This window comes from Perca flavescens, chromosome 5 (assembly GCF_004354835.1).
Source record: "Perca flavescens isolate YP-PL-M2 chromosome 5, PFLA_1.0, whole genome shotgun sequence".
NCBI lineage: Eukaryota > Metazoa > Chordata > Actinopteri > Perciformes > Percidae > Perca > Perca flavescens.
In genome coordinates, this window is record NC_041335.1 from 3,638,941 (window position 1) to 3,652,311 (window position 13,371).

A 13,371-nucleotide genomic window follows, 5' to 3' on the forward strand; every position below is an offset into this window, starting at 1 on the left:
CTGGACAGAGACAGCATTGTCTCCTCCAATCACGGGCTCGTCTTTACTCCTACGAACCCTATGGATGACAAGGACTTGATTACCAATTATGAGTCCTGATAACTGTCTTTCGTTCTTTCCAATTATTCCTCTGCAGGACAGACACAGCGGCCTACGACCACAACAAGCAGCCGTAAATCACCATAACTCTGTCCCCAAACACACTCCCATTGAGCTACTCTTCCGCTCACCATTACAATAATTCTTATTGCCGTGAAATATGGAGCCTCCATTCATACCTGCCCTCAGCAGAAAACAGAAAGGGCTAGAAAGAAGGCATTAAATATTGAAGTGTAGACCATTAGGAGTTTCCTCTCAGCATTCTGACGTGCCATTACTCTCCATGACAGACTGTGAGCCAATCCCTTTCCCTTTGCCCGACGCATTTCCTGAAAGTCCACCGGATGACGACATCATCGCATTTAATGAGCTCTCAGTCGCAGCCCTCAGGTTGACGGCTCGGGAACTTCTTTCACTTCAACTAGGAAAAGTGTTTGAAATGTTTACATTACAATATGACCAGCAGGGGTGGGAAAAAGTTGTAAAATGTCCAATTCATCTACGCACTGTAGTATAATACTGTAAGCCTGAAGTACACAACCCTTCTGTGGGCCAATCACTGATGAATACCTTACACTATGTCACCTTGTTTTGACCTGCAATTGCATATTCACAAGTGGCCAACAAAAGGCAGCTTTATTGAAGTGCAATCTAATTTTGATGATTTGTAAACAACACTTGACCCTGACAGACTGACAACAGCACTTACTCTAATAAAAACGTGTGCTAAACCTGCTGAGTAGAGGCTTCACAAATTGCAAGCTGGCCGGATGGGAAAGTTTTCTTCAGTGTCCTACTGTGAGCTGTCCGTGTGTTAGTCTGAAAGAGCCTGCACAAAAGCACTTAACATGCAATAAGCTCAACTTTTTTAATGTCTCTCAATATCTTATGTGTGCATCTATTTAGATAAAGGGAAAATGTATCTGTATGTCAGGGGACATTTAAAATACACTCTGACTAAAATATGCAGTATGATCGCTCCCATGCGATGCAAAAATAATGAGAAGACAGAGTTTGAGCTAGATTCTGTTCATTAAAAAACATTAGGGGGGGGAAGTTCATGGTGGTTTCTGTACAGATTGTCCCGCTTTTCTCAGCTCCAAATCTCAAAGGGTCAAGACTATAGGTGAGGGCTGCGGAAATAATTTGGATATGATGACCTTTATGGACTTGTTTCACCCATTAAACTTATGTAAATCGGTAGTTTCTGTGCTTAAGGGCAGCCAACAAATTGGTCATCTGCTCTGGAGTAGAACATTGCCAAAATAAAAGACTCAAACTATCAATTTGTAATTTTTGCCTCAAAGCACCTATACTATTTCTAAATGGCGGCTTCTGTGCCCACAAGTGGTAATAACGGCATAATGGTATTGCTAAAATGTAGTGTAACAGTAGCACAAGTAGAGAATAAATATAACGTCAACAAACCGATACAGTAATGTCTCTTATACAGAAATGCTTATCTAAAGTTTGCTATATAGATTGTACCACTTTTTAGTGGATTTTTTATGTAAAAAATATACTGTTACAAATAAATTTCAAGGATGCTATCAACACAAAAAATCTGCACACAATAGAGACAGAAAACGCCTCGCACCATACACGGAAAACCACGCTGTCGGTACACGATCCGTTCTGCCTACACGATCCGTTCTGCACATGTGCAAGATAATACTGTTTTACGGAAGATACGACCTGCACGATCTGTTCCACGCTAGCCTATGGCTAGCCTCCATCGGGAAGCTAACGTTAGTTTAGCTAACAGCTAATTCGTCTAACCGCTAGCTGACAGCTAGATTCAATCTAAAATAACGTTAAGTCAAACTTAATGGGAAAAGCAGGCTACAGCTAAATTAAGACTTTACAGTAATAACAATAAAGACAAATATTGAGTGATTGTATTTTAAATGAGCACAAGTAAAGTAGAACTGACGTAACAGCTGTTATATATGTTCACGTTTTATTTTGAGGGTCTTTTAAAGTTATTACATGCTGTCTCAGCTAGCGGTTAGCCGAATTAACTGTTAGCTAAACTAACGTTAGCTTGGCTGTTGACCGGAAGCCTGGAACAGATCGTGCAGTGTCGTAAATCCTCGTACAACAGCGCATGCACGAACATTTTGCGCATGTGCAGAACGGATCGTGCAGGCAGAACGGATTGTGTACCGACATGGCGATACCCACTGCTAGTACCAGCTCTACTCGGCTCAACTTTTATGAAGACAAAGTGGATACTTTGTCTTTTTTAGGCTGGTAAGGCTGGTCAATTTTTCGGTTCAGCAGCTTTTGAAATCTTAGTTATGGGTTCTTTACCATGTTGGTAGTGCATCCCACCACAAAGCAGCTTTTAGGCATTTTTCTGTTTGCTAGCAGATGGAATTGACAAGGAGGCACCTTCACACAATACAAGTCAATGGAGAGCTGAGAGTTGTTTCCACTCCAGTGTGCTCTGTCTCTATAGGTTGGGGTGAGACCTTCATTATTTGCTTTGAAATTTGAGAAAGTGGGAACCAATTTTCACCTGAACAACAACTTGTTTGCTTTCTCACCTCAAGATGTAGTTTCATGGGAAGGGAGAAGCACCTCTTTGTAAGTTGGCATGCAAGTATGTCTTTTTATTGAATCGCCGAGAGGCAAATTATCCATTCATGTTTCTTAACAGAGGCACTGCTGGCTGAAAAAGAGAGAATATAATAATGCGGTAATGAGAGAGAAATGGCAAAGAGTGAAAGTGAGGCAGGGAGACAGATAGAAGTTTAGGACAGAGAGGGAAAGACAAGCAAAATTATAAATGCAGGGGCAGACGACTCTGAACCAAAGGGAGTAGCCGGAGAGAAAGATACCTAGAGCAATTTCCATGTTACTACACAGTGCCGTATCCCTGCAACGCAGACAGCTCTGCAGGCCAAACAGTGTTTTATTCATGCAAAAGTGTGACAAAAAAGTGATAGGACTGAAGGCTGTTCAGGCTGTTGCTCAATTATTCATCAAGCAGAGAAATGTATCCTGATTGAAGTTGCTTTGAACTTAGGGCATCATTTTTCACAGCTGTTTTTTTTCAGTCTTTTTTTTTCAGCTGTGTGTAATGCGCCGCCAAACAGGGCTGTATCTCACAGCCCTACGCCCCACTGGGACTATAACTGTTAATTTATACCAATCTCAATTATTTATAATGCAAAAACCTATTCATGCTAAATTAAGCCCTCATAATGCCTTAATAGTTAAAGAGCTATACCCTGCTGCTTGTGCATAATGTGTTCAGTTTTGACATGCTAGGAAATTCCATTTTTCGTCTTTGATAAATTGTGAAGTGAATGTGAGATTATTATGCTGTGCTATCATTGTGGCTACTAGTGTTATAATATCTCTGTCATGTTTTTATTATGTGCTTCGGCCATAGACTGTATAAAAGAAGTGGACTTAAATGTCATGGTTATATAGCGCTTTTCTAGTCTTAACGACTACTCTAAGCACTTTACACATTACAGGCACCATTCACACACTGGCAGACACCACACCAAAAAAATGCTGGGTTGGATTTAGCCCAACTTGGGTTGTTTCTGCAACCCAGTGCTGGGTCAAATATGGACTAACCCATCGCTAGGTTACTTTAACCCGACATGTTTGGTCAGTTCCTCAACAGGTCAAATGTAACCTAGTGTTGGGTTAGTCCTTATTTGACCTAGCGCTGGGTTCCAACTATACTGCACTATATTTTCTTTTCTCCCCTATAACTCAAGTTATAACTAAGTACATTACTGCGGACCAAGTTCCAGTGTCTCACATATTTGCAAACTGAAATATAGCGCAGCTTTGGAAGCAATTCAGGGTTTAGTGTCTTTCCCAAGGACACTTGGGATTGCATCAACTACATTCCGATTGGTAGACGACCGCTCTACCACCTGAGCCCCTGTAGCCTCCGGTTCTGAAAAGTTAAGTCAATGTGCAAGTACCTCAATTTATTACCTCAGTAAACATTGTCATAATAATTTTATGGTCTCAATTGCTAGTTTCAAGTCTTCCTCAATACAGCATGATGTTCATTTTGTAATTTTGTTTTAAAAAGTTGATGATAAAGCAGGGGATGCTTTAGGGCCGTGGTTCTTAAACTTTTTTTCAATAATGTACCCTCTTTGAAATATTTTTTCAGCATACCCCCTGACCAGCGCAAAACAAACTTGGTAGAAAAAAAAGGCTATATATAGAGGTACATTACAGCACTGCAGCATCAGTGTCTGATTTACTAAATAACAACATTAACTGAAAAATACTTAATTGTTATTTCAAATGTTTAGAATCCATCGCTACATTTATTCAATATTACAATATAATTATTTTAGGCATAATGTAAATCTCACATACCCCCTGCAGTACTCCAAAGTACCCCTAACAGTATGCATACCCCCATTTGAAAAACACTGCTTTAGGGCTTGGCTACCTTGTGAAGACAAGTCGTGGTCGCTGCCTTACATTGAATGCCACTGTAAGGCAGCGACCACTAGTGGCTATAATAATAATAATAATAATAAATCTGCATAGGGATTAGGTCGGGGTGTTTGATGGGTCCCAAAACACACGGCTTTCAAGCAATGGAGCAGAGATCATGTCTTGGAAGAAGTTACAGGGAAAACACAAGACTTAACCCAGGAATGGTTGTTCATGTCTCGGAAGTACTACTTAAAGTGCTCATATTATGCTTTTTGGCTTTTTCTCGTTCCTTTATTGTGTTATATATCATTGTTGTGCATGTAATAGGTTTACAATGTGAAAACGCCAAAAGTGCACCCCAAAGGGAGTTACCATCTCCAACAGAAAACACTGTTCACAAACTGCTCCAAACAGCTCTATTGTAGTCCAGCCTTTGCTTCCGTGAAACTTTGCATCACTTTGCGTCACTTTGTAGCACACGTTATAATACTTGCCTAGCTGCTAGTGTGGCATGCCCAAAGAGTTCAGATATTTGTATCGCCATGTCTTAAAGACTAATTCGTTAACATTTAAATAACTTCTTGTTCCAGTCTAGGTTGTACGGCTGAGCCAAAGCCATAGGTTACCTGCTGAAGCGGGTTCGTTTTGGATCACTTGTTTTGGAGCCCTACTCTGCTTCTGACTGGCTAGTAGTCCTTACCTAGCTACTGAGCATGTGCGACTCTCAACAAAGATGGAATTGAAGAGAGATTCCTCACTCTGTAGCTAAAACTGAGAGCTCAACACACAGGGTGAACAGAGGAGCTGCAGCAATGAGCAGTACGACAAAAATATGTTTGTTTTTGAAGATAATTTTTGTGGGCATTTCCAGCCTTTATTTTGATCGCACAGCAGAAGACAGGAAAGGGGAGAGAGAGGGGGGAACGACATGCAGCAAAGGGCCGCAGGTCAGAGTCAAACCCAGGCCCTCTGCGTCAAGGAGTAAACCTCTATATATGGGCTCCCGCGCTACCAACTGAGCTATGCAGGGGCCCAAAAATATGGTGTTTTTTGAAAATTAAACCATGTAAACCTATTCTGGTACACCCTCTCAATACAATTATGAACCTGAAAATGAGCATAATATGAGGTATTTAAGAGGACCGGTGTTTGAACCCAAACCATCAAACTTTTTTCTAGTCTTAATCTCTACGCAGAGCAGAGAGGCAAAGCTCAGTGCAGGTATATGAAAGGCCAGCGGCAACAAGGTCAAAGTTGAAATAATTTGATATTCCGTTCCGATAGTTGGGCGCCACTGCTCTCCCCATAGTGCGTCAGAGGACTGTATTTATGGAGCATACACTGTGGCTGAATTACAGCCCACACAAAGTATAGATTCCTTGGTTTGTTGGAAGCCAGCATTAATAAAGATGCAGCAGATTAACACACATTTATTTCATTCCATTTCTTTTGCCACACACACACTTTTCATGTACATTTCTGCTTGCCTTAGGGTAATCTGAACCCATTTTACCCAACTCACATACTCTGACACTATGCTGGTCTGAGTGTCAAACTACAGCTCTGTGGAACACGATGCCAGTATCAAACATGCCTTCCCTTTTTCTCTTGACCACTTTTTTCCCTCTATTTCTTTTTATCCTCTTCTCCTTTCTCTTTAACTCTGGTACAATTTAGCTCTCTCATTTTCTGTCACTTTCCCCTCTCGTTTTCCCTCTAATTCTCCGTCTTTCCTCTGTCTTTTCCGAGGACCGGCTTTGCGGCTAGTTCAGCCGGCCGGATCTTATTTCGGTGTCAAATAAAAGTCCCTGGCAAGTTCTGTCCCAGCGGTGGAATAAAAGCGGGGCGCTTCGTGTCGTGTCACTTGGAGGCGAATGACACAGATTCCTCCACTGGCGCTCGAGCAGACGCAAGGCCTCCAATTAAAAGGCTATTACAGAGGGGGGGTGCGCACAAGGCTTGTTTGGGTTCTTTGACACACTCGTGGGCTGCAGCCTTCCCTTCCATTTCCACTCTGTTATGTTTTTGATATGTTTATTTGTGTGAGGGTTGAACAGTCCTCACAGACACAGACGGATGAAAAACACCGTCCAAAGTCAAAAGCGGAGTCATGTTTAGCTCACGCTTGTGTTTATGTTTCAGGTTAAATCAGGATTACTTTGAGGTTAGGGAAAAGAAAGAGACCAAGCCATAACACTGACAGTGTTTACAGCAGGGGATCGGTTTTACCCTGTTTTGATTTTCTCTATGATGTATGAAAGTTTAACCTTCATATCTTACACAAACCTCTTCCATTCTGTATTTCCCTGTGGGGTGGAGACATATCTCGCTTGCTTTACAAATGTTCATGCTTTGATCATATGTATATGTGTTTGCATGTAGGCGTATTGCATTGCCTGAATTGGACGGAAAAAAGGGGCCAGTACCTTAATTCAATAGCTGCATGACATGACCATCGTCTATATCGTATATCGTATACCCTATCATCGTGTCTTGAAATATTGTGGTTCTGAGTGTCTGATTTTACATAGAATTGCTCTGTTTCTCCCAATAAATCATGATATATAGCCTATACAGTCTATGATATCAGCCTATTCATCTGAAAATACTGTTAATAACAATCAGAAATTAAGGGTACTCACGTGGACAAAAATCCAAAGTGCCGGTACTTAGAACTGGGGAGTACTGGCCCATTTCAGACACTGGTGTATTTACAACATGCATGTTGTTTGCTGCATACGTCCCTTCTGTCAGAGTTCCTTCTTGTTGCAAACTTGCAGCTTGTTTACCATCTTGACTGATGAGATATCTCCCATGCATTGCCCAGATTTCCAACATGAATGCACTCCGTGTAAAATATTTACTTGCTGCCAGGAAGTAAACAAGCGGCCCTTGCTTGCTTGCTTGCTTGTTGGGACCAATCAAAAGTTTGGGCAAAGAACATGAAAGCCTAATACAGCATGTGGCGTGTGGGGGTGGGTGGAGTGTCATCTTTGCATGTGTATACTGTATGTGTTTATACGAGTGCTCAATTTCCTCTTGTGCGCGTGTTTCTGCAGAAAATCAGCGTGCATGAAAGTGTTTTGACGTACTGTGTGGCACCCCCCCCAGGTCCCAGGAGCCGCGGGCCTCGGCTGCTGCATTTGTATCTGTGAAATGAAGGAAAGAAATGGCAATTTCAAGTAGAATTGCTACTCCGCAATCATAAACATGAAAACATGCCCTAGTGGTAATGTTTAATTCCCAGCCTCGGTTTTTTGAAAAACGCACACGCTCGTATCTCCCCAGACTGAGAAGCACCACGAAGAGACTCCTCGTGTTTAATATATAGCTCGTTGTTTATTTAATTCGCTCGCATCACAGTTTTCTGTTATCAGGGGAACACTCAATTCGGTTACAGTTTTATTCCGTGGGTTAGGCTAGTGTGTTAGCACTGGAGTGCTAGTTTTATCTCAACGGCGCCTGCCTGATTAACATATTCCATCATGTTAAACAAATAGAAGACAATGAGAGCCTTAGGGACGAGGGGCAAACATGTGCCCAGCATACAAAGAGATCAATCTGTTTCCAGTGGCTTACAAAGGACTGTTGTTGGAGGAGCCCCTCATTGGCTATGCATTAGAGATTGATGGAGTTCCTCTGTTGTCAGACTGACTTTAACACCCACAGTGCACTCACTAATACTGTGTAAGCAGTGGTGTGTGTTCTTATTAGGAAAAGTAATTTTGTCGTTTGTGATGCAGAATAGAAAACAATTTGCCAATAGAAAATAAAAGAAGTGAAAATAATAATTCTAATGTTCCTTGTGTGGCTCCACATATATATCTACATTAGACACTTTAAAGGTCTCATGACATGCTGCTTTTTGGATGATTTTATATAGGCCTTAGTGGTCCCCTAATACTGTATCTGAAGTCTCGTTTATATAGACCTTAGTGGTCCCTTAATACTGTATCTTAAGTCTCTTTTATATAGGCCTTAGTGGTCCCCTAATACTGTATCTGAAGTCTCTTTTATATAGACCTTAGTGGTCCCCTAATACTGTATCTGAAGTCTCTTTTATATAGACCTTAGTGGTCCTCTAATACTGTATCTTAAGTCTCTTTTATATAGACCTTAGTGGTCCCCTAATACTGTATCTGAAGTCTCTTTTATATAGACCTTAGTGGTCCCCTAATACTGTATCTGAAGTCTCTTTTATATAGACCTTAGTGGTCCCCTAATACTGTATCTGAAGTCTCTTTCCCAAAATTCAGCCTTGGTGCAGAATTACAGCCACAAGAGCCAGTCCCACAATCAGCTTTCCTTAGGATGTGCCATTTCTGTGTCTGTAGCTTTAAATGCTATTGAGGAGGAGGCGGGGAGGGGTGGGGGGGGGGGTGGTGTGGCCTTGACCAACTGCCACTTTGCTTGTTTGAAAGCCATGATGTCTCTCTCTCTCTCTCATGGGTGGGCCAAATTCTCTGGGTTGGCAAAGCAGAGAAAGGGGCGGTAACCTTTCCCCTTATGACCTCATAAGGAGGAGATTCCAGATCGGCCCATCTGAGCTTTCATTTTCTCAAAGGCAGAGCAGGATACCCAGGGCTCGGTTTACACCTATCACCATTTCTAGCCACTGGGGGACCATAGGCAGGCTGGGGGAACTCATATTAATGTTAAAAAACCTCATAAAGTGACATTTTCATGTCATGGGACCTTTAATGTCCAAAATATTTGAGTTATTTCTATGTTGACAACACAGTCTCACTCCCAGTCTGATGCTAAAAGTCTCCTTTAGCTTCAGATCTAAACGCGCTTTATCTAAACGTGCTGGTTCGGGACTAGTTAGTTTTAGCAAAAGATCGTGGGTGGGCTGATTAGTGGTGGGCGGATCAATCCAAATATCGATAATATCGATGCCAACGTTGGTATTGATATTGATCAATACCAGTGTAATGAGATTGATACTTTAGTTTTAGTTTCGACCTGGCTGTCTGTGTCTGTGTCAGTGCCGCTCCTGTCCCAGCGCGGAGCAGGCCCACTTGTGATTTGATGTTGTACCGTCACGTGACTCAGCGGCGCCAGGCAAACAAGCAAGCAAGCTGACAGGCCTGGCACACACAGCACACACACACACACACACACACACACACACACACACACACACACACACACACACAAGCAAGACAGAGACCGAGCAGAAGAGTGGCAGAGAGGAAGAGGAGCGCTGTGTGGCTACATTTTCAAGCCAAAAATGAAACAACGGCAAGTTGTAGAATTTGTAAAAAAATGCTGTAAGATACAGTGTTAACGCCACACATTTATACAAGCATATGAACATTCTGTCCGGGGTTTTAACTTATTAATAATCCAAAGGAAAAACCACTTAAAGGTCATGAAAATTCATTCAGATTTAACAATTTGATGAGGAATCCACCTTAGTTATTAGAAAGTATCAGTAACGTATCGGTAACGTATCAGTAATGTATCGGTATCGTATCGGTATCCGCGATACAGGCCCTGTATTTACTTGGTATCAGGTCGATACCAAATTTTGCCGTATCGCACATCACTAGGGCTTATAAAAGGTACGTTTACGTAGCCTCGTGAGATCGTCCTGATCTCGCGAGCTCCAGTTTTCCACTCGCAGATCAGTCTGGCATCTTGACATAGAGAAAATTTGGAGCCGTTAGCCAAATGACTGGGCCAATCAGCGTTGGTTTTGAGGTGGTTTAGGTGGTGATAGACAGATGGTTTATCCAATCAGCTAACCAGTATTTTCAGACAGCGGTAGTCCTAATTCTGTTAGCCACTCGCTAATGCTTTTTTCTCTTGGATCCTTCTTTTGGAATATGGTCCGGGAACCTGAAATGGTGTCTTTTATTCCTAAATTCTCGTTACACAAACGGCAAATCTCCTTTACCGACATGTTGCTTGCATGCTGAGCTAACGAACTATGCTTTGCCTGCAGCAGCAGGGGCGGGCTTGTGGTTGTATTTTCATACGCTTCGTGGATCTGATTGGTTGATTTGGCCCGTCTATCACCAACATAGGTGATAGACAGATGGTTCATCCAATCAGCTAACCAGTATTTTCGCCCCTTCACAAAAGTTCTCCAACGTTAAGTTCCCAGATGGATATGCCGAGCAAATGCAAAGCGATCCATCTGGCGGAGTCAGGTTAACGTTTACGTGACACGCGGGACACAACAGTTGGGTCACAGGAGGACCTGCTCCCTACGTACATATGAAGTTCTCATTCTGAGCTAACGAAAAACACAACCATTCTGGTGATTATACACTAATGAAAACATAATTATGTGTATTATATTCCATTTCTGCCAATAGATACATTTAAATCTGACACACTGCACCTTTAAGTAAAGAATGAATAGGCACAAAGGTTTTCACACAAAGGAAATACAAATGATGTCTGCTGTAGATTTTGGAGGTGTGCGTGATCGATCCTCTTAGGTTCTGTTGACTCAGACAGGTGTATCTTTACAGGAGCACAATTCAGGGGTTTTTTCTTACTTTTTTTTCTCTCTCACGCTCTCTCTTTCAGTCTTTATGCGCAGGAACCAGCTGAAGGTTGGAAAAGCTCAGCCATTTGTCAGAAAAGGGAAGATTACACAAAAGATACTGTACTCTCTCTCTCTCTCTCCCTCTCTCTCTTTCTCTCTCTCTCTCTCTCTTCTCTCTCTCCCTAATTGTATTCTGAACTGATCTGAGGTGAAGAGCTTTCATAAACACATAAAAATGTGCACTTATCTGAACTCATTAGAACCAGACATGCACTAACATCCAGCACAGCTCCACACAATAATAATAATAATAATAATAATAATAATAATAATAATCTATGGGAACATTAAAACAACAATGCCCAGTTGCTATCAAAGGATAATGTATTAAGTATTGAATGGAGGAAATCCTTAAAAAACATTTAATGGACAATAATTGGAGATTTAGTCCATCAGTGAAGTTTATTTTTGATAGCTATAGCTGTTTTTTTGCTGTGTGCTTTGTCCATATCCTCCATATCCTTTTACTTTGCAAACATTGTGATCATACGACAAAACGACACTATTTGTCCAAAAAAATGCAATTGGATACACCCAGTTTCAATGCAACACAAAGTCCCAGCTTCTGCAGTTGGAGATGCCAGGGATAGTTTGGCGGAGCAGAACTTGTCCTGGCCCTTTGAATGGTTTCCTCTGGTTGCATCACTGCATGTCTTTGCACTCAATCAGACACTCTAAAACATGCAAACATATACAAAGCCTGCCAAAGTGATGTCTCTGAAGCCCGAAGACAACAGAGAAACTGTGAACAAAGCAATCTTCTTAATGATGCTCACGGGCGCTTTTAAAAATGTTCCATAATTGCTGTCATTTTTACACACTTTGTCCGCTGATGCCTTTTTCCACTGAGGAATGAATTTTTTTTCCCTGCGCATTCACTAAAGTCTTTTTTTTATTCGCAGCACGGCACCTTGATATCACGACCCATTCAAATTGTCACGCAGAGATCTAAACAAATTAGAGAAAAAAGATTCTGAAGAATTCAGTCTGAGTAATAAATAACAGCGATATATAAACTGTTTTTTTTTGTTCTACACACAGAGAGCGATGCAGGCTCCACAGCTACAGGCAATATCACTTTTAAATTATCCACCGCATGGGCAAGAAGGGAAAGAAAATAAGGATACTTTGCCTTGCACTTGACATTGGTAGGTTTAAAACAGAATTAGGAGAAGTTGAGAAGGAATTCCATATTCTTATGTATTGTCCTTATTACCTATTAGTTAAAGGACAAATCTGGCTCAAAATGAACTTAGGGGTTAATAACACATGTGTAGCGGGTCCACCTCTGGGATATGTTTTCATGCTAATCGAATGTGACCAGTTTTAGCGCAAATCGCTAATTAGCTTATAAAGCTAGTCGTCAGGGCACGGGTAAAGTAAAAAGAAATGGCTATTTCTACACCACTAACAAGGCTCAAAACAGCACCACACTTCAACGGTAGCATAATGAGGGTCCCTACATGTCAACAGAAGCATTAAGAACTTTGTAAGTGTAAAGACAGTTTATTAAAAAGATAGTTTAGAAAGACAGTACCGTTCGTTTGTTAGTGGCATAGAAATAGCGATTTTTTTTTTACTTTACCCGTGCGCCGACGACTAGCGTTATAAGCTAATTAGCGGCTTGCGATAAAAATGGTCACATTCGATTAGCATGAAAACACATCCCAGAGAACAGTCGACTCGGTACACATGTGTTATTAACCCCTAGGTTCATTTTGCGCCTGATTTCTCCTTTAAGAGCACCTATCTTAAAAGAAAGGTCTGTTCAAAATCCTAAAATGTTTTGGTGTACTCATGACGGCAAAATGGAGTTACCTTTGTCTCTAAAGCATGGGGAAAAGGAAAAGAAGGTTTATTTGTTTAATGTATGTAATTTTTGTTGCAATTCTGGTGTCTGGTCCCTTGTTGTAAATAACGGTGTCTTTTAAGCCTATGTGGGCTGGGCATTTTTTTTTTATGCTTGACACAATAATAAAATATCATTCATTCATCCATTCATAAGGGGAGAAGGCCATGCAAACAGGGAAAAGAAGAGGAAGAAAGGAAGAAAGGAAGAAAGGGGGAGATCAATAGTAGGAGAGAGTGAGAACCAGACACAAAAAGAGGTGAGGAGGGGTGATGGGGAGTAAAGAAAAAGGAGTGTGGGTGGGTGGGTGGGGGGGAGAGTTGATTTCTAGGGCTGTGCCTCCCTTGCAGTTGAGATGGGGTGGAGACAAATAGACAGGGAGGCGTTTGATGTCAAGACAGGCTTTTCTTCACTGAGCTTCCATATCTGATGA